The 20,911-nt window shown below is 46.6% G+C and overlaps 1 pseudogene; it reads left to right on the forward strand.

The window, feature by feature from the left end:
- Positions 1 to 1,440: 1,440 nt before the first annotated feature.
- LOC106976715 (60S ribosomal protein L35-like) lies at positions 1,441 to 1,826 on the forward strand (annotated as a pseudogene).
- The last annotated feature ends 19,085 nt before the right edge of the window (positions 1,827 to 20,911 follow it).

Genomic DNA, 20,911 nt, shown 5'->3' on the forward strand with positions numbered 1-20,911 from the left:
ATTGTGACATCAAAAACATAAATACAGGGAAGAAATAAGAGGGTAGAGTTTTTGTATGTGATCACAGCTAAGTTTTTACCAGCTTTAAAAACACTGCTATTTATAAGAAATTTTATGTAAGTTTTATGGTAACCACAAAACAAAAACTATAGTTAGATACACAAAAGATAGAGAAGGGAATCAAAGCATCCTATTATGGAAAATCATCAATTCACAAAGGAAGACATCCAAAAAGGAAAAAAGGAACATGACAAAACAGCCTGAAAATAACAAGATGGCATTAGTAAGTCCTTATTTATCAATAATTATTTTTTAAATTTATTTATTTTGAGAGAGAGAGAGAGAGAGAGAGAAAGAGAGCGTGCGCAAGCACAAGTGGGGGAGGGGCAGAGACAGGAGAGAGAAAATCCCAAGCAGACCCTGTGTTATCAGCACAGAGCCAGACATAAGGCTTTATCTCACCAACCCGGGGGGATCATGACCTGAGCCAAAATCCAGTCGGAGGCTTAACAGACGGAGCCACCCGGATGCCCCATATCAATAATTACTTTAAAGATAAATGGATTACATTCTCCAATCAAAATGTATAGAGTGGCTGAAAGGATTAAAAAACAAGATGTAACTATTTGCTGCCTACAAGAGGCTCACTTCAAATTTAAGGACACATGTAAACCCTAAGTGAAGGAATAGAAAATAAAATATTCCATGCAAACAGAAACCAAAAGAGACCAGGGGTAGCTATACTTTATCAGACAAAATAGACTTCAAATCAAACCTGTAACTAGATACAGGGGTGCCTGGGTGAGTGGCCAGTCAGTGGAGCGGCCAACTTCAGCTCAGGTCATGTTATCACGGTTCGTGGGTTCAAGCCTGGTGCCTGCTTGAGATTCTCTCTCTCCCTTTGTCTCTGCCCCTCCCCTGCTTGTGCTCTCCCTCAAAATAAATAGTTAAAAAGATGTCTAAAGGGGCACCTGTGTGGCTCAGTCAGTTAAGCATCTAACTTCAGGTCAGGTCAGGATCTCAAGGTTCGTGGGTTCAAGCCCCGTGTCAGGCTTTGTGCTAAATGCTCAGAGCCTGGAGCCTGCTTCGGATTCTGCGTCTCCCTCTCTCTCTGCCCCTCCCCGCCCCTCTCTCTCTCAAAAATAAACATTAAAGAAATTTTTTAAAAAGAGACAGAGGAGGTGGCTATATCATGATAAAGGGGTGAGTTCATCAAGAGGATATGACCATTGTAAATATATGTGCACCCAACATTGGAGCCCCAAAATACAATAAGCAAATATTAACAGACCTGAAGAGAGAACTGGATGATGGATGAATAAAGAAAATGTAGTGTGTGTGTGTGTGTGTGTGTGTGTGTGTGTGCGCGTGTGTGTGTGCATTATGGAGTATTACGCTGCCATACAAAAGTGGGAAATCCTGGCGGTGGATTGTGCAGACATGGTCCAGATTAAGGCTCGAGACCTTCGCGGCAAGAAGGAAGAAGTGCTTCCAGAACTGGAAGTCGTGGGGGTGGGGCTGTCCCAGCTGTGCGTCCCCGAAGTGACTGGCAGCCCAGCTTCCAAGTTCTCTGAGATCCGAGTTGTTCACAAATCCGTCGCCCGTGTTCTCACCGTCATCAACCAGGCTCAGAGAAAGAACCCCGGGAAACTCTACGAGGGTAAGAAGTACCAGCCCCTGGATCCGCAGCCCAAGACGACACGTGCCGTGGGCTGAACAAGCATGAGCGGAACCTGAAGCCCAAGAAGCAGCAGCAGGGGTGGCTACACTCGCTGTGCAATCAAGGCCTGAGCGTCAGCATCAGTGAAACACAAACTCAGTCCTGAAACCAACTTCGCACTGCATGTTTAACTAGAATTGAAATAAAATTTTGAAAAAAAAGAAAAAAGAAAAAAGCCACACTAACAAAGTAGGAAGTCCTGCCTTTTACAACAATATGGATGGACTTGGAGGGCATTACGCTAAGTGAAAGAAGTCAGAGCACAACACACGTGTGTGTTCGCGCTCATATGCGTAATCTAAAAAGGCTGAACTCCTGGAACCAAAAAGTAGATCGGTGGTCGTCAGGCATGGGGATGGTGGAAATGGGAACATGTTGGTCAAACACTCCAAGCCTCCAGCTATCGATGAGTTAGTTCCGGGATCTAATGTACAGCATGCTGACTATAACCCACAATACTGAATTGTCTACTTTCGAGCTGAAAGACAGTAGACCTTAGCTGTCCTCACCAAAACAATGGTAAGTATATGAGGGAACCGATGTGTTAACCAAACCTTATGTGGCCGTCATTTCACTGTATATATATGTTATGCATCCAGTACAAGCTTGGATTGTGACTAACTTGTTCTGCGCGTGTTCTGCAAGACGAGCAAACATTTCTAACACGTTTTAACCTGACAAACGAACGACGTCTTGGTCTTGCAATACGAGTCGTACGTGATGCCCAAAGTCACATGATCACAACTGAGCCAATGGTTCTTGAAATTCGCTTTGATACGCAAGCGCTTTGGATGACAAGCGTGTTTCCAGAACGAATTACGCTCGCACACCAAGGTTTTAGTGTATACACTATATACGTTTCACCATATATACACAAATGTGTAATTATCGCCACGTACACCTAAAACTTGTATTTGTCCCACGTCAATATACCTCAGGAAAGCTGGGGAAAAGTGACAAGAAGGGAGACAAGTGATTCAGGGAACAGAAGAGCAGGAGGAGCCGGAAGACAGGAAGCAAGGAAGGTGGAAGAGAGCAGAAGAGGAAGAGGGAGAAAAAGAAAAAGAAAAGGAACAGAACGAGAAGGAGCAGCAGCCCCGGCGACAGCAGCAGCAGCCAGCATCTCCGTCTGCGAGGGGGCGGAGGCAGTCGCCAAAGAGGGAAGTGTTCCGCAACCCAAAGAAAATGTTATGAAACAGGTACGGTCAGGAAAAGATCTGGGAAATTAAAAATACGACCGCCGAAATGTAAATTTTAGTTAAAATATAATATGGAAATCTCCTTCTAGGCAGAACACAAGTGACAGAAGAACCGAAGTGGGAGGGAAACTATAAAAGATGGAAATTCAATACAGGCTGTCTCACATCCAATAGACAGGTGTTCTGGAAAGACAGAAGTGGGAGGAGGGAACTGGTAGAAGACACAAAAGCCGACTCCCTGGGGCTATGGGACTTCAGTGTTCCAAGTGCGGGAGCCCAGTAAGTGCCCAGCCCAGGTTAAAGGTTAAAGCTCCACATCGGGGAGAGCCTGGGTGGCTCAGTCGGTTAAGCGTCTGACTCTTGACTTCAGCTCAGGTCACGATCCCAAGGTTCGTGAGTTCGAGCCCCACGTCGGGCTCTGCGCTGCCAGTGCGGAGCCTGCTTGCGATTCTCTCCCCCTCTCTCTGCCCCTCCCCTGCTCGGGCATGCACGTGCATGCTCTCTCTTTCAAAATAAATCCCCTTAAAAAAAAAAAAGCTCCACACCTGGACCGATCACCGTGACATTTCAGAAGAGCCAGGATAAGAAGATAGCACAGCCCTGAAGAGAAAACGTTAGCTTACCTACGAAGCAATGATAAGCACACTCGCATCGGGTTTCTCACCAGCACTGCCAGATGCCAGGGGATAATGGGGGCAGCGCCTTCAAAACGCAGGCTCAGTTTTTCAGCTACAGCCCTACACATAGCCAAAGTACTGCTCAAGGTTGAGAAAAGGGTAAAAGGAATTTGCAAACGTGCCAAAATGCACGTCCCTCTCAGAAGGCTAACAGAATATACAAGGGAGTAAGCGGACCAGGGAAAGCGTGTAGCCAGGAGTGGGCAGGAAGGACACGCTCCAGCATCACAGCTGTGCAGCAGCCCCACCAAGCATCGTCGTACTGGATGAGTAGTTCAGAAACCCCGTCTAAAGTTGCTCAAACGTGCAATAAAATTGTTAACGTATTACTTAAACTTACAAAAGTCGTCAAGAGAGGAGCTAAAAAAAAAAAAGTGAAAAGACCATCCTGGGGGAAGGTTGGGGGGCAGAAAGTAAAGGGGCGCAATGTGCAACAATACATCAAGGAGCAGTGATATATACAAATTATCTAGAAACGTATCACTAATCAGAAGCAAGAGTTACAAGAGCTAAACAGTGTGTCCATCTGAGGAACGGGGGGGGGGGGGGGGGGGGGAAGGGGAGAGGATGAGAGGATGGTTGAGAGACGAGTTGCTTTTCATTTTAAGCTGATAAAGTTGGTGATGAATGGACTGGATCAGAGTCAAGGAGACTGGTCAGGGGCTACTGGAGCATCGAGCCACGGAGTGCGGAGGCCCAGCACTGGCGGTGGGCATGGAAGAGACGACTTTGAGGAACCTACCAGTGAGTGACCAGTGTATGAGTCGAAGATGACTCCAGTGTTTCCAGATGGAGCTTAGTCACTCCAAGTGGAATGGGGAAATAGAAAATGACTTTATAGAATGTTGTAGAAAGAGACTTTTTTGGCGGTGGGCAGAGTGGGGATAAAATAGCATGGCTTTCATCTAGATATCCAAAAATAATCACGATTGTAAGATAAAAGAGTGCTTTTTTCACGGGAGATAAAACTTGCCTTTAGAATCTCTCTGTTGATTTCAGTGACCATGGATGTTCCACACGTCTGTGTTCAACAGACCAATAGGGAAGCGATGCTAGGAAAATTGATGGTGTTATGACATTTTTGTGCTCAAATTAAACACCACAGCTTATCTCTGTAATTATGATATTTAGAAAGGACATCACCAAAAACGACGGGGGCATAAATCAGCACAGAAAGCTACGGAGTCAGTATTTGGCACGAGTGAGAGACAAGTCCCACAGAGACCCACTCAGCTCCGAGAGAAGCCGATTGAAAGGCCATTAGCTCAGATGATGATCATGTAATCAGATAGGTTAGCTGATAATTTGTGCAAAGTGCTTAGGAAGCTCCTTAAACCAGAATAGTTAACGAGGTTGACTTCTGTGTGATAGATAAGGCATGACGCACATTCCCACTAATGAAGGATTTTAAAAGGAGATAAAGAGAAACCCCAGCAGGAATGGTAATGATTGCGGAGTGGAGCGCGTTGGGAATGGCCAAGCATTCTGCCCTGATGTCCCGGGTGTGCTGATGTCCCGGCTCAGGGTCTCCTCGGGGAGGCCGGTGGGGGGGGGGGGGGAATCCTCTCCAAAAGAGGTCGGCAGTTTGCCTGGAGGGGGGCTCTCCGGGTAGATGTCAGGACCTGACCCAGAAGGAGAGTGTTGAGGGAACTCCGGATCTTCGTCGGAAGCCCTGAGGGACAAAAATAAATAAAGAGGCAAAACCAAACAATCAAGAGGTGCACTCAGAAGCGCGATGCGCGGAATCCCTCCCCTTCCCCTGGAGACTACGACCTTCCTTCTTTTGACGCTTGTGGGCATTCTGTTGGCCGGTGGAGTCTTTGAAGACCCAAGCACGGGAGATGGGCAGTTTTGAAAGCGCTGTAAGAACCGAGGCACTACAGAAACTACCGTGGGCAGGAGAGGCCATGGGCCGCTTAACCAGCCCAGAGGAGGCTGAGAAATGGAGAGGATCGGATCGGACCCGGACGATCTCTCGCACCTCACTTCTCAGTGCACTTGCTCACCCGTAGCAAACACGGAGGAGGATGTAGGGGTCAGGACCGAGAGGTTGGCAACCTAAGTATTTGTGATCTTTAGATGAGGACGCCTCCTCCCCCTCCCTCCCCCCGGCCATCGAGCAGCTCAACAGTGTGTTTTAAATATGTGATGTTATCAAGGAGAAATTAGTATTCTCGCTCAAAATCTAGTCTGAAAAGCACCGCACTCAAGAATTCGTCTTACCATCTTCCCCTGATAATGAATCTGGTCCAACGATCTTTTTTTTTTTTTTTTTTTTTTAATTTCCTCCCTGAAGCACACTTTATTTCTGGAAATGCAGATAAAGCGCCATGCAGGGAAACTCAATCCTAAGTTTTTTTTTTTTTTTTCTTTAAGATAAGGAGTTCAGTAATCAGGAGTTACCTGTCATGGCACAGGCAGGCACTGGCGGCTGGGGGTTAAAGAGTCAGAGTCGTGAACCCGAAGGAGGCTTTCTTCTCTCTCTCCCTCTCTCTCAGCTCTCCTGTGGGGAGTGCACCCTTCTCCAGGGAACACAGCGCCGGCTGGGTGTTGGGATCTGATAGATAAGAAGACCTTGTGGCTATTTATAAAAATCTCCTTGTATAAAATAGCTTGTGAAGTGTTGGCGTGTGTGTATTTCCTGTGAGTTCCACCCGTGCAGCTGCAGCTGGGCAGAGAGGCAGCCCCCAACAGCACGCACGCGCAACGTGGAGGTCAGCTAGCACCGCTTGCCCAGCCCTGCTTTCGCACGAAACTTGGCCTACAGACACTTGAGTGCCTTAGGAGTAATCCACAGAGCCATGGAGGGAAGTCCCACTTCTGGCAATGACGAGGGCCGCTTTATGCGATGGGACTGGAGTTTTTCAAACATTTGTTCCTGTTTCCTTATTTTGACAAAGAGAGGGCGCGAGGGACGGGACTGGATTTAAACGAGACCTTCCGGGGCGCCGGGGTGGCTCAGTGGGTGAAGCGTCCACCTCTCTATTTCTGCTCCCTTCATGATCTCACGGTTTCCTGAGTTCGAGCCCCCGCGTCGGGCTCTGGGCGCTGACCGCGCAGAGCCTGTTTGGGATACTCTCTCTCTCTCTCTCTCTCTGGCCCTCCCCCACTCACACACTCTCTGTCTCTCCCAAAATAAATAAACTTAAAAGAAGGACCTTCCACAATGAGCAAATTGCAGTCTTTTGCACTCTCTTAAATATAGTAGTCAGTTGAAAATACCTACAGCATTCTTTATTGAAAAGCATATTCAATATGCACTGATCTTCATCCTTTCAGGGTAAATGTTTAGAAAAAGTTCAGATGTCATTAAAAGATAAATCTGTTTTAAAAAGTGGATGATCTGGGGCACCTGGGCGGCTCAGTGGGTTAAGTGTCCAACTTTGGCTCAGGTCATGATCTCACGGCTTGTGGGTTCAAGCGCCGCGTCAGGCTCTGTGCTCACAGCTCGGAGCCTGGAGCCTTGTTCGGATTCTGCGTCTCCTCTCTCTCTGTACCTCCCCCACTCATGCTCTGTCTCTCTCAACAACAAAGAATATACCTAGGTTTGTGTGTGTGTGTGTGTGTGTGATGATCGTTCACTTTTTATTTATTTATTTTGTTTTATTTATTTATTTTTAATGTTTATTTGAGTCAAAAGCAATATTTGGGGGCACCTGGGAGCTTAGTCAGTTAAGCATCCAACTTCGGCTCAGGTCACGATCTCGCAGTTTGTGCGTTCGAGCCCCGCCTCGGGCTCTGTGCCGACAGCTCAGAGCCTGGAGCCTGCTTGGGATTCTGTGTCTCCCTCTCTCTCGACCCCTCCCATGTTCACAGTCTGTCTCTCTGTCTCTCAAAAATAAACATTTTTAAAAAATTATTACAACAAGCAATATCTGATGAGAAAATAATCAAGTTAGTTTCATCTGTTCCTGGAAAAACAGTTGGGAAGGTGTCCACAAGGAATAAAATACAAAGGATTGCACTACTGGGGACATAAGCGGTCCTTGTCACTTGTCAGTCCCAAGGACAAAGCCACATTCCAGCGCTTCACTGATCACCTGGGAGCAATGGAGATGCACTCATTTAGGGGGGAGGGACCTGGCAATACTGGAGGGCAAGGGAGGTGCGATAAACATGCAGCACTGGCCCCAGGACAAGACCCACACGTCACAGATCAAATCCAGAGAGACTGATGGAAATCTTAGCACAGTTACAAGCTGAGCCTGGCGCTGGGTGAAAAATCGGAGAACACTTGTGTAGAGTGTGATTTCAACTACAGGAACTATTACCTGTGGGAAAATCTGTCTGTATCTGTCTGAGAAAGAGATGCCTACGAGACTGCCCAATCTCACAGGTACCCCCACACTTGCGCAAACTGGTGGTGGTCCCCAGATGCCTGAGAAGATTGGGACAAAATCGCTGTGATGCTAACCCGGTGGGACTTTGCACAGGAAGGAAGGAAGAAGACTGCATGCGAAACCCAGGCAACACACGGGTCATACAGATGTTGCCGCCCATAAATGCCTATGGATATCGGGCTCTTTGGCCTTCTGATGTAGCAGAGTTCCAGATTCTTTCAGTGGTTATTGAAATGTTTCCCCCTGCCCTTGTTGCATCCTGGCGATGGGGGAAGTAAAACTGATCAAGCTGTCAACATCTGGGATGAAGACAGAGCACAGAATGACAGTTCTAGTTTCTTGAATTAAAAAGCCTCATTATTGGGTTGTCATATTCAGAGAAGAAATGCCAAATGCTTAAGTGAACTCGCCCAGAGTTACACTGCAAACCATTAAGAAGACATTAAGTAGCGGTGCCCAGAAAATTTGTGGCTATTTTGGTTGATGTTCATTCATGGTACAAATACTAATGGAACTTTATCTCCACTTCAATAGTCGGTGTTTGAAAAATGTCTTCAAATTGGATTTTCTTGATATCTGCTCCTTTCTCCCTGGCTACTGTGGGAGACACCGCCGGCTTCCTACCCAATAGCCTCACCTTTCCCGGCCTTCCTGCCAGCACAAGCCGGGTTTTGTTTCGTTCGGCCTCCTCTGAATTGTAATTTCCTTCCCCATACACGGGTGATGAGTTCTGATTGGACTTCCTAAGCTAAGCATTCCTCTCAGTCAACTTCGGGTTTGGCGTGGGCAAACGAGACGTTAGGGGGAATCTGTCAGGGGCTTCTGGGAAGGTTTCCTTTGTTCTGAAAAAGTAACAAAGAGAGATGTAGACTCTTGTTTTGAGAATTAAATGAGCTAATGTACATCGCTTGGAACACTGACCGACACAGCCAATAACTGACCGGCACGTAACAACTCAACAACTGTTAGGTATTGAGAGCCGACACCCAGGACTCCAAGAGGGCGTCACCCGTACCAGCGAAGGAGACGCTCCCGGATAGCAAACTAGGAGAGCAGCCTCGCTGGATACTGATGCGGGATTTCACCCCTGAAGGCATCGCCAGAGGGTCTCAAAGAGGTTGATATTACTATCGATGTTACGGTAAGTACGTCACCTGTGAAGAGAGGGGGTGTCGCCGGGATTTCGAAGGCATTCCTGACCGTGACCTTTGCCCGGCACCCTTGAATCCTTTCATATCCTGAGAGTTAACATCCAATGAAAGATGAAAACAGTAATAATAATCGCCAGGGATCAGGGCCGTGTTGTTGCGGTTGCTACTGCTGTCGCACATGTAAATGTGGAGTCGCATCGGGGAGCCGTGAGGCCCAAGATACGGTAGGTATGAGATGCGTACCCACTACGTTTCTGTGGATGTGGCTGAGACAAGCACTAGCCTACCACGGAGGCACGCGGTCCCAGAAAGGGTTTCGACAAAAGCTAGGAAAACGAGGCTCTGCAAGAATCCTTCACCTTAAACATGCAGAGGCCGGCTCAGCGCTGAGAGGACCCAGGTCCTGTCACCACAGACAGAGCTCTGATCCTCTCTCAGCGGGACGAAGGAGTAATCTCAGAGAACGTGTATTTATTCTTCTTTGTCCTCCATTTGCTACCTCGCCCCAAACCCCCAAACCCAATCTTTCCGCATCTGTAATTTATGCTGTACGTACTGGTCACATGGTAATAACCAGATTACGAGCGCTGAAGTCATAACATATTCTGGAAAATGAAAACGTCAAAACCTCAAATTTAATGAAGAAACATTTCACTTTCCAGATAATTTTTATTTTCATTCACTTATCTCTAATGCGAATACTAATAGAAAGGTTTAGAAATACTGGCATATATAGGACACGAATGCCATTTCCTCCCTGAACTCTTAGGTAAGATATTAAGGCATAATAAGTATGAATATCAAGTATTCTGGTTTTATAGCTCATGCGTCGTTTTCAGAAATGCTACTTAATGTGGAAAAAAACTCACTAATGGGCAAAAAAAAAAAAAAAAAGTGTCCAGCACCATAAAATAAAATAATGCCACACTAGTCCATGACTGGAAAGATAAAAGATTGTATTAAAATATTAAGAAATTATATATACATTTATCTTGGCATTTGTAAACTTGTGTCCCTCTTCATTCCTTAACTGAACAAAATCCACTTTTCATTCGAGGGACGGCGGGGGCGCTGTTGAGGAGGTTGCGTTTACCACCAGGTAGAAGATGGGTCCAGATGATGCTAGGACGGGTCCGAGCGAACCCCAGATGCTCTAACATTGGCCTGGCGCTTTCTCTATAGTCTTGTGCAAGGCTCCCTCCACAACTGTGCCTCAGTTTCCACTTCTGTAAGATAAGATGCTGAACCCAAAAGTGTCTTCCAGATCTAAGATCGGGACCCTCTCTTCACAAACTCTGGCGGACAATGCTTCTAGTCCACCCTTCCACCTAGGTGGGACCACACGACCCGGTTCTAGCCCGTGGGGTCAGGCGGAAGTGATATACGCCACCCCCAGGCCTGGCCCCTACTCCGCCCCAAGCAATTTCCCACACCCTCCCTCTCTCCCCCAGCTGCATGGCGGGGGGGGGGACGAGGGAGTGAAGCAATCCAAGATGATGAGAGAAGCCCAGTCCTCAAGTTCATGGCTGGCAGTAGGGCTGCCCAAGACAGCTTCCTAAACAGAATCATCCACATCAGGTTTTATGCGAGTGTGAAATAAGCCCTTATCAGGTTAAGATATCACCAATTCCGGGTGGCACGCTATTGCCAAAGTCAGCATCATCCTGCCTGATACAAACACATGAACACACAGAACACGCAAAGCCAGATCTCCTGTCACAAACGCTGACAGCAACAGCGTGAACGCTGGTCAGAGTACCTCCCTTGGCCGGAATTGTAGATACTGTTAAGCCCAACGAGGCTCTGGGAATAAATAGAAGCAAGATAATAGCACACATGAAAAACCGCGTCTGGACATCTCAGAATGGAGCTATCAAGAAATCTTTTAAAAGCTTTCTACATTGTAAGTCTTATAAATCTGAATGAAAATGCATACAATTAGGGCATTTTCTACTTTATGTGTCCTTGGGCTTAATAATGTAGATCGTCAACTTCACAATATATACGTGCATCAAACCATCACTTAGTACATCTCAAACGTACACAATGTTATACGTCAGTTGTATCTCAATAAGGCTGGAAAAATACAATGTAGATTATCTTAAAATATAAACTGTGATCCAAACATGGCGTTTGAAAATAAGTTTCTAACAGATCATAGACGCAAAACGTGTAAGCTCTGAAAAACATTTCCTATAAATTTGTTTTCAGAGGTATTCTTTTGTACACAGGGATGTCAGAATATTAGGGTTTTTTGTGTCCTTCTTACTTTTCATGATTTTTATTTTTATTTCTTTTAATGTTTATTTATTTTTGAGAGAGACAGAGCATGAGCAGGGGAGGGGCAGAGAGAGGGGGAGACACAGAATCTGAAGCAGGCTCCCGGCTCCAGGCTCTGAGCTGTCAGGGCAGAGCCCGACGTGGGGCTTGAACTCACAGATCGCGAGATCTTGACCTGAGCCAAAGTTGGACACTCAACCGACGGAGCCACCCAGGCACCCCCTTACTTTTCATGATTTTTAAATACAATATTCTGCCTTAAGTACTTCTAAAATAGTACCATTTTATATCATTTATAGCCATTATAAATATTAAAGTCTACAAAAATGTTTAAGTAACACTTTATAGTTTCAATCTATGTTTATATAATAAAAAGTGGAAACAATTTAGAAATAAAGTTGACTAGTATTCATGTATGAAATAACATTTCAACCACTCGTAGAGTAAGTCTCAAAAATGAACTAAGTCCAAGGAGTGCCTGGCTGGTTCAGTCGGTAGGGCATGTGACTCTTGATCTTAGGGTTGTGAGTTCAAGCCCCATGTTGGGCCTGGAGCTTACTTTAAAAAAATGAACTAAATCCAAAGGGATGAGTAAATGGGGATTTATTGTACTTCCTCTCTGTGTAGTTTTGTGCATATTTGAACATTTGAGGGGAATTTTTTTAAGTTTATTTATTTTGAGACTGAGAGAGTGTGAGCAGGGGAGGGACAGAGAGAGAGCTAGAGAGAGAATCCCAGGCAGGCCCCGGGCTGTCAGCACAGAGCCCGACACAGGGCTCAATCCCACAAACCGTGAGATCATGACCTGAGCTGAAATCAAGAGTCGGACGCTTAACCGACGGAGCCACCCGGGTGCCCCTTGGGGGAAATTTTTTAAAAGCTGAGGGGCAGAATATAGGTCCATGTCCTAATCCACAGATCCTATGAATATGTTTATATGGCAAAGGGAATTAAGGTTGCTGATCACCTGATCCTGAGATGGGGAGACTGTTCTGGATTATCCAGGCGGGTCCAATGTGAACACAAAGGTCCTATTAAGTACAAGGAGGCAGGAGATGGTCCAGGGTGAGAACGATTCGACTACACATTGCTGGCTTTGCAGATGCAGGAAGGGGCCATGAGCCAAGGAATGCAAGGTGGCCCCTAGAAGCTGGAAGAGGCAAGGAAATGGATTCTGGGCCAGCACCTCCAAAGGAATGCAGCCCTACTGACCAACACCTTGATATTAGCCCAGAGAAATCCATTTCAGACTTCTGACCTACAGAACCGTAAGATAGTAACTGTGCTCTGTAACCCGCTAAGTTTGTTGTAAACGTGTTACATCAGCAATGGGAACAGGATACAGGAAGAGCCATGCTTCCTCCCTCCCACCTCGGGAGGGGCACTGTAGGCAGAATCATGGCCCTCTGAAGATGTCCACGTTCCAAGCCCCAGAAACCATGAGTATGTTCTGTTACACAGGAAGGGGAAATTAAGGTTGATCAATCAACTGACCTTGACAGGGGGAGATTATCCTGGATTCTCTGGATGGGCCCAACATCATCCTAAGAGTCCTGAAAGTGGAAGAGAGAGGCAGAAGAGAGGTCATGCTGCTGGCTTTGAAAAGACAGGAAGGCCCTGTGAGCCAAGGAGTGTGGAGATGGCTTCTCCCCTACAGCCATCAGAAGGCACACAGCCCAGCCTCCATCTTGTTGTAGCCCAGTGAGACCCATCTTAGACTTCCCACCTTCGGCAAGACATGAACTCTGTGTTGTTTCAAGCAACCTGGTCTGCAGTCGTCTGTTATGGTAGCATCAGAGCACTGACGACAAAAGAAATTCTTATGGAATCTCTCCCTGTGCTTAGCACTGTGACGATCAGCTAGAGAGAAGCCAAGCGGTTTGGTCCCTGCCTTCGAGTGGCTTCCCATCTGCTTGAGGAAACAAGGCCTACGCGGGGGAATACCTAGAGGTAAGAAGATGACGCCGAAGTGAGGAATATGGAGACTACGGGCTCCTGAAATTCCAGGCACATAAACAGACACAAATCACCGGGCCCGGCTGGCTCCTGACGTAGAGTTCTGTGGGCGCAGGAGGTTGGCGCTGGGGAAGGCTGACACAGTCGGGTTATCTGTCTCGTGTTTCACATGAGATCCCTGGGTACCCGAAGGGAGTGGGAGGTGACGGGTGGCTCTCCTCTCCAAGCTGATGTGCCACCATCTACGAAAGAATCACCGAGCACTGCGACCAAAACACTGTCTTAGCCTCCCCCCCCCCCCCCCCCCCCCCCCCCGCTCTCCTGACCTCCTTAAGGAGCCCCCTCGGCTTTCTCCGGGCCAAAACATGCCCGCTGAGGGTGTTGCCACACCACCTGCAATATTCATTCCTAGCATCGCTGGCTCCTTCCTTGCAGCCCGCCCCTCCTTGCTCTCAAGCTGATACCCCATTCACCTTCTCCAAGCCCCCGCCACTTGTCTCCGCGTGTGGGAACCTAGCCCGGAGAACTGGGGTTCCTAATCTGCGAGACATGAAGGACAGTAGCAACATCCCGTAGGGGAGCCGGCTGTGGGGATTAAACAAGACACCGTAAGGCAAGTGCTCAGTACGGTGCCCGGCGAGTCCCCGACCGAAGCCCAGTATGATTGTCCTCATTCGCTGGGGCCGGGCACTACGCGATCGCAAGCGGAGCGATCGGACGGCCGGTTTGCACGGGGCACCCCGGGCGGATACTTGCTCTCCCAGTTTAGATACGAATAGCACCCCTTTGCACTCACAAAAATGTCCCCCAGTGGCACCTTAATCGCAGGGAACGAAAGAAGAGGCCAGTTGGTGGAATTCAGGGATCAGATCGGCATCGACAGAAAAGCTGAGTTACCATAAAACATCTGGCTGGGGCTTCTTCAGTCTTGCCCGTCTAAGGGACCGGGTGGGTGCCACAGCCCGAGAGGAGACGGGGTCCCTGGAACAGGCCGCGGGTGCGGACGGAAGACTTCAGAGAGACGTTCTATTTCCCTTCTCCTTGAACAATTCCTTCTCCATCCTCCCTTATCCAGGGAGAAAGCAGGGATTAGAAAGAGCCAAGTCTCCTGCCATTTGATTATTTCGAGCAGGCATTTTTGTCTGTCTCCCTAGAAAGAACAAAGTCAAATCCTTTTGATACCGAATTGCTTCGATGCTTTAAAGCTCCAGAGCTGTGATTATGGTCTGAAAATAGCTCTTGACATAAAACAAAGATTAAAGATTCAGGTGAGTTTAAAGATGGGTTCTCCTTAGTTCTAAGGAGGCTAAAACCAGGGTTAGACCAAACAACAATTTATTACAAGGATAAGATAAGGGGCTGCATCTGAGCATGTGTCCCTTATAATAGCTTTTCCTTTCGAATGACCTCTTTCCATCTTTACATTCATGATTCTGTATGGATGTATGGATTATAAAATATTGTTAAATATATATAAATAAATAGATATAGATGTAAGAGGGGAGTGTCTGTAGGTGTTGACACGGAAGAATGGCTCTATCCAAGCTGAACTGCAGAAAACAAGTGTAAAAAATAAAAATGTGGCCTAGGTGGCCTATACATGCTCAATAAAGAATCTTTTGCTCAACAACATCCCTGAAAGAATATTTGCAGGGAGTACAAAAGGGGGGGGCTTGGTGGGAGGTGGGTAGATTTTACCCCTCCCCTGCTAGCTCTCTCTTTCTCTCTCTCTCTCTGTCTCTCTCTCTGTCTCTCTCTCTCTCAAAATAAACTTGAAAAATAAACCTGGGACTATAGTTCCCAGAGCAGAGTGGCAGCGGCCGGTACCCTCCCACGGAAGAAGCACGTCCGTACAGGGTCACGCGGCAGGGAACGGCAGGCAGGCTAAAAGGCAGGCCTCCACGCTCACGCAGAGCCCAGTGAGGGGCTCGATCCCACGGCCCTGGGATCATGACCTGAGCCGAAATCAAGAGTCAGACGCCCAACCGACTAAGCCACCCAGGCACCCCACGGACCCATTTAGTTTTAAACCCTGAAGATCTCCCCCTCCTACGCGAAACCTTTGGGACAACTGCCAGCCACACAATACTCACTGGCTGTCAAATTAATCTGGCACCTGCTTGCATACTGCCTTGAACTGTTACTGAAATATTTGGGGGACTGTATTTTCTGTCTTTCTCCAAGACTGAATGGTCCCCAGTGGAAATGCATTCCTTATGCAGCCAAGGTGTCGCTAAGCTCAAGTAACACAGCACCTTAAAACAACATACCGCCAGAGAAGAAAAACCCATACTGCCAAGAATCTAGCCGTCAAGGCCTGAGAGAGAGGAATCCTGGGCCGAGAAGCCCTAGAATCCTGGGCTGAGAAGTTTGTAAAGGAAAGGATGGCGATGATCCTGACAGACGCTCCCCTAGACCAAGGCCGGCCCATAACGCAGGCAGAGAGTGTGGTATCGTCACAGGCAATCAGCACTGGGGCCTCCCAGAGGACGGAGACCCAGCCTCCTTCCCTGGAGATTAGGGACAGTCAGTCCAAAGAGGCTTTGACCCTTTCAATCCGGGGAGGCTGACTGCTGTAAGCACAGGAAGCAGCCACAAGACTCCTTAGAGACTAGTCGTGTTGAAATATAGACCCTAATCCCAAAGTCCAACCCCCTAGACTGCTTCATTCCCACCTTAGGTGCAGCCTGGCAGGCTCCAGTCTGCTGAACCTGCTGAGACTTCCCTTAGGAGCCATGCTTTCATCTGCCAAATCATTTGAAACTGCTTCCCTTCCTGCCTAAGAACAAGATTTGGGTTTGATGTCAGTCAGGACCTGCGCCCCTACCAGCTCTGTGTATGCCTGCACCTGGGGCTTAGGCGCTGGCCACATTATGACTCATCGTGTCTCCAGGAGACCTGACCACCTGTCACGGCACTGGGGTCCCCATGGACCGGGCAGGCTGCAGGGTTGCCCTATGCCGGACGCACAACTCCAGGGGCTTCCCAAGGAAACATTTAAGGGGGAGCTAGAAGGTACCAAGGGCAGGAGAGTGGTAAGGATACTATAGCACCCCTTTCTCAAATCATACCTGGCCACTAGCTCAATCCCATGCCACTGTGCCCATGACAAAGTGACAGAAAGGTCCCTCAAGGAGCTCATTTAAGCTCACATTCTACTCCCGTGTGTAATCAACCAACTCGGCTTTTGGAATGGCCACAAATAGTTCCCCTAATTTTAGGACAAGCCAATCAACATTTACCGCCAGGCATTTCCACTTACACTTGAGTCCATTTCCGCATAATAATCTTTAACCATCTAGCTGGTTAAAGAAGAGAGAAAGGGAAATGTGTTCAACCCTCCACAGTAAAACAGTAGTAAAACAGTAAAAAAAAAAAAAAAAAAAAATTAAGAAAAGCAGCAGACTCAGCAACTGTAATGCTGCTCACCATGAAGAGCTTCTCTGACTTTATTATCCATTACTAATGTAGCCTTTTATTGTATTTTTGGTAGCTTTTTATTTTTCTTGCATTTTTTCATTAATAAATCTGCATACAGTATCCTGCAATAGCAACACTCTACTCATTCTAGAACGTAGCAATAAAACTTGAATCATGAAGCTCATTAGTAAATACCCCTAACTTTTAGCCATTTAATGCCAGAATGTTAAAACACAACACTCTCTTCGCTATTTTGCATCATGATTCAAAACAAAATACAGCTGAGCCTTGAACAACATGGGGGCTGGGGTGCCGGGGTATCAACACCCCCAACTGTTGCTCAAACTCCACGTATAACTTTTGACTCCCCTCAAATGTAACCACCAACGGCCTGCTGTTGAGCAGAAGCCTTACTGATCACATAAACAAGTAAGACATATTTTGCATGTCAGATGTATTATCCACTGCATTCTTACACTATAGTCAGCTAGAGAAAATAAAATATTACGAAGAAAATCATAAGGAAAAAACAATGCATTTACAGTCCTGTACTATATTTATCAAAAAAGTCCTGAGGCACCTGGGTGGCTCAGTTGGTTAAGCGTCTGACTTTGGCTCAGGTCATGACTTCATGGTTCGTGAGTTCAAGCCCCCCATCAGGCTCTGCACTGGCACTGTGGAGCCTGCTTGGGGTTCTCTCTCTCCTTCTCTTTCGGCCGCTCCCCCCTCAAAAATAAGTTAATAAACTTTATTAAAAACTTCCACTTATAAGTGGACCTGCGCAGTTCAGATCTAGGTTGTTCAATGGCCAAATGTATACAATTATAAAAAAAGTGAGTTTCGTTTAACTATAAGCTGTGAAGACTCTTCCGTTTCATACTTTCGGCACAATTGGTATTTTTCTAAGAAACTGGAATTGCGGAAAAATTTCTACGTTCTTCCTGGAAATGAATCCCATTGATCGGTAATTCATGAAAGCTGCGATCTCAGTACCAAAATGTCACAATTCGGATTGACTGCAAGGAAATATACTATGAACTAGTTTAAAAAAAAAAAAAAGGTAAAATCAAATTGCCAATTACAACATTTCTAAGCATTTCCCTTTTCCCGTAAAAAGAATATGCTGCCTTTCAGGTGCTGTGAACAACAATAAATGAGCTCGTGAGTATCAAGTGTCTCCCCGAGGGACTAGACTGGAGAAATAGCAGTTGGATGGTTGGGGGACCCTAGTTGCCCCATCTTTTAGCCTTCTGGGAATCACCTTTCTTGAACTTCTAAATAAAATAACTCGAGATGTCATGGTAGGTAACCACTAGGATGCAGAGTGCTTCTGTGCACTTCAGATGATTCCCGGGCAGTATCTCTCTCTCCTGTTTGTTCCTTGTGACATTCGGCTCCGAACTTCTGCCTCCAGTTTCTTTGGACTACTGCTGACTTCGGTCCATCTAGTTACCATTAAGTAAAATCGCTCCAGTTTTCACACACTTCTGTTTGAGGGGTGCCTGACTGGCTCAGTCAGAAGAGCATGTGACTCTTGGGGTGCCTGGGTGGCTCAGTCGGTTAAGCGTCCGACCTCGGCTCAGGTCATGATCTCAACGGTTCGTGGGTTTGAGCCCCGCGTCGGGCTCTGTGCTGACAGCACAGAGCCTGTAGCCTGCTTGAGGTTCTGCGTGTCCCTCTCTCTCTGTCCCTCCCCTGCTCGCATTGTCTCTGTCTCTCTCAAAAACACAGTGAACATTAAAAAAAAAATTTCTTTTTAAGAAAAGCACGTGACTCTCAACCTCGGGGTCTTGAGTTTGAGCCCCACGTTGGATGGTAGAGATTATTTAAGTAAGTAAGTAAATAAATAAATAAATACGTATGTATGTATGTATGTAAAAACAAACTTCTGTCTGAATACAGAAACAGAGCCCCTTCCTCCTCTCCCCAAGGTGCACAAATCTAAACCCCAGGTTGTGATGGTTAACACATCGTGCTTGAAACAAGAATTTTATAAGAATGTTACAATGCAGGGGTGCCTGGGTGGCTCAATCGGTTAAGCGTCTGACTCTTGGCTTCAGGTCAGGTCACGGTCTCAACGTTCGTGGGTTCTAGCAATGCGCTGGGCTCCTCGCGGACAGTGCGGTGCCTGTTTGGGATTCTCTCTCTCTCTCTCTCTCTCTCTCTGCCCCTCCCCTGTTCTCGCTCTCTCAAAATAAACAAAATAAACATAAGAAATAAAATAAAAAAGAATATTGTAATGCAGAAAAGGAACATTTAGCTCAGTATCAGACATTGTTGTTTCCCAAATCCATAGGACATACCCCAATGTGGAGGTTCTCTTGCAGCTCAACTGCCTCTTTTCCCATCACCTCCCCTCAACCCCCCCCCCCCCCCCCCCCCCCCCCGGCCTCACCCAGTTCCCAGGTTTTGTCCCAGGGCATGCCAGAGGAAGTGGAAAATCCCCAGACCTCCGTCAGGGTTTAGATTGCCACCCCTCCATCCTCCACCACCAAGTAAACGTTTGCATTATTAGAATAAGTTAGCATTCCAGTCTGAATTATTTACACTTAGATTGCTTCCAATATCTAAGGACAAAGAGTAAGCACTCAGCTTACTTCTGCATGTCAATAGTGCTTGCACTTAATTCCTTCCAGAACAAAGAGAAAGACCACCTAGTCCAAATCCAAAGGCGCATTCCTCATTTTGCTCTTCCAGTCCCAGGAAGCTATCCTGCAATTTTTGAAAAGCAGCTTTATCTCTGCTTCCAGTCTTCATGAAATCAGAAAAACTGAGGTTCAGTGTTGGACCATCTCACTATGATGTGAATAACATTAGTAATTTCTTGTCAGGCTATTTTTCTAAAGATTTTGTTTTTAAGCAATCTCTACACCCGACGCGGGGCTCGAACTCACAACCTTGAGATCAAGAGTCCCATGCTCCACTGACTGAGCCAGCCAGGCACCCCATAGTCAGACTATTTTAGTAAATGGGTTTTTAAAAATAATTTAAAATTAGTACATTAACTGTTTCTGCAAATAGGAAGCTGCCAACTTTCAATTAGAAAGCAGTTGTTTTCTAAAGTAAGCCAACAATTACCCTGCAGATTTGTTTAGGGATTGTTTTTTTAGACAGTACAAAGATAAGCTTCAGCCTAGCCCACATTCAAATGATCCCCAAAAATCCAATTAATGAGCTTTTGCCAAACTGTAAAGACAGGCTTCCTTTCTGACTAATGGCAGCTCAACAATCCTGAGTGATTGTATTTAGATATGGTCACGGAATTCTCTAGCAGACAAAGATCTTGGTCTTCAGCTTATCCTGTTGTTTTGTAGGAGACAAAAAATTAAGTCCTGAGAGTAAATTGCTCCGGTTTACACAGCCTATTAACTGGCCGCTGTACCAGGGTGTCTAGACATTTAGTCTTAAATGGCAAGACTGTTAGCATGATATTGATATTAGCTAAATGTATCTGTTTGGATTAGTGTCACCTGACTATACAACTTTAATTCTCACATTAAAAGAAAAGCCCACAGGTAAACAATTGAGGGCTGTTATGATGATTCTACTTGGTCCTTAGGAACCTAAGCACCTTCTGGGAATCTGTTTCTCTCTAAGACAAAAAAAAAAAAAGAAGAGTGGATCCCCTTTTCTGCCCTACTTTGATTCCGTTCCTACAGTCATCTTGGACCACAAAGACTAGAGAGAGAGCATGAGGAAAGGGGAAAGGGGCAAGGGGAGGGAGAGAGAGAGAGAGAGAGAGAGAGAGAGAGAGAGAGAGAGACAGACAGACAGACAGACAATCCCAAACAGGCTCCGTGCTTTGCCAGGAGCCAACACAGGGCTTGATCCCGCAACCCTGGGATCAAGACCTCAGCCGAAATCAAGAGTCAGGTGCTTGACCGACTGAACCACCCAGGGGCCCTGATCCCCTGCTCCTTAAAAGGAGACTTCCCAGAACTCCCAAATGGCACTTCCGTTCTCATTGACCAGAATTCAGTTACAGAGTCATGCTTAGCTACAAAGAAGTTTGGTAATGATAGCCTTTATTGTGGCACACGATGTGCCGGAATGAAAATTTGGCTTCTTTGACGCAGCCAGCAATGGCTTTATATGCACAGAGAATGACAGTCCCTTCTATTACCAGTGACTCTAAGATTCAGGGAAATGACATGCCTATATGGGGTCT

The sequence above is a fragment of the Acinonyx jubatus genome, chromosome X, assembly GCF_027475565.1.
Source record: "Acinonyx jubatus isolate Ajub_Pintada_27869175 chromosome X, VMU_Ajub_asm_v1.0, whole genome shotgun sequence".
In the NCBI taxonomy this organism is placed as follows: Eukaryota; Metazoa; Chordata; class Mammalia; order Carnivora; family Felidae; genus Acinonyx; species Acinonyx jubatus.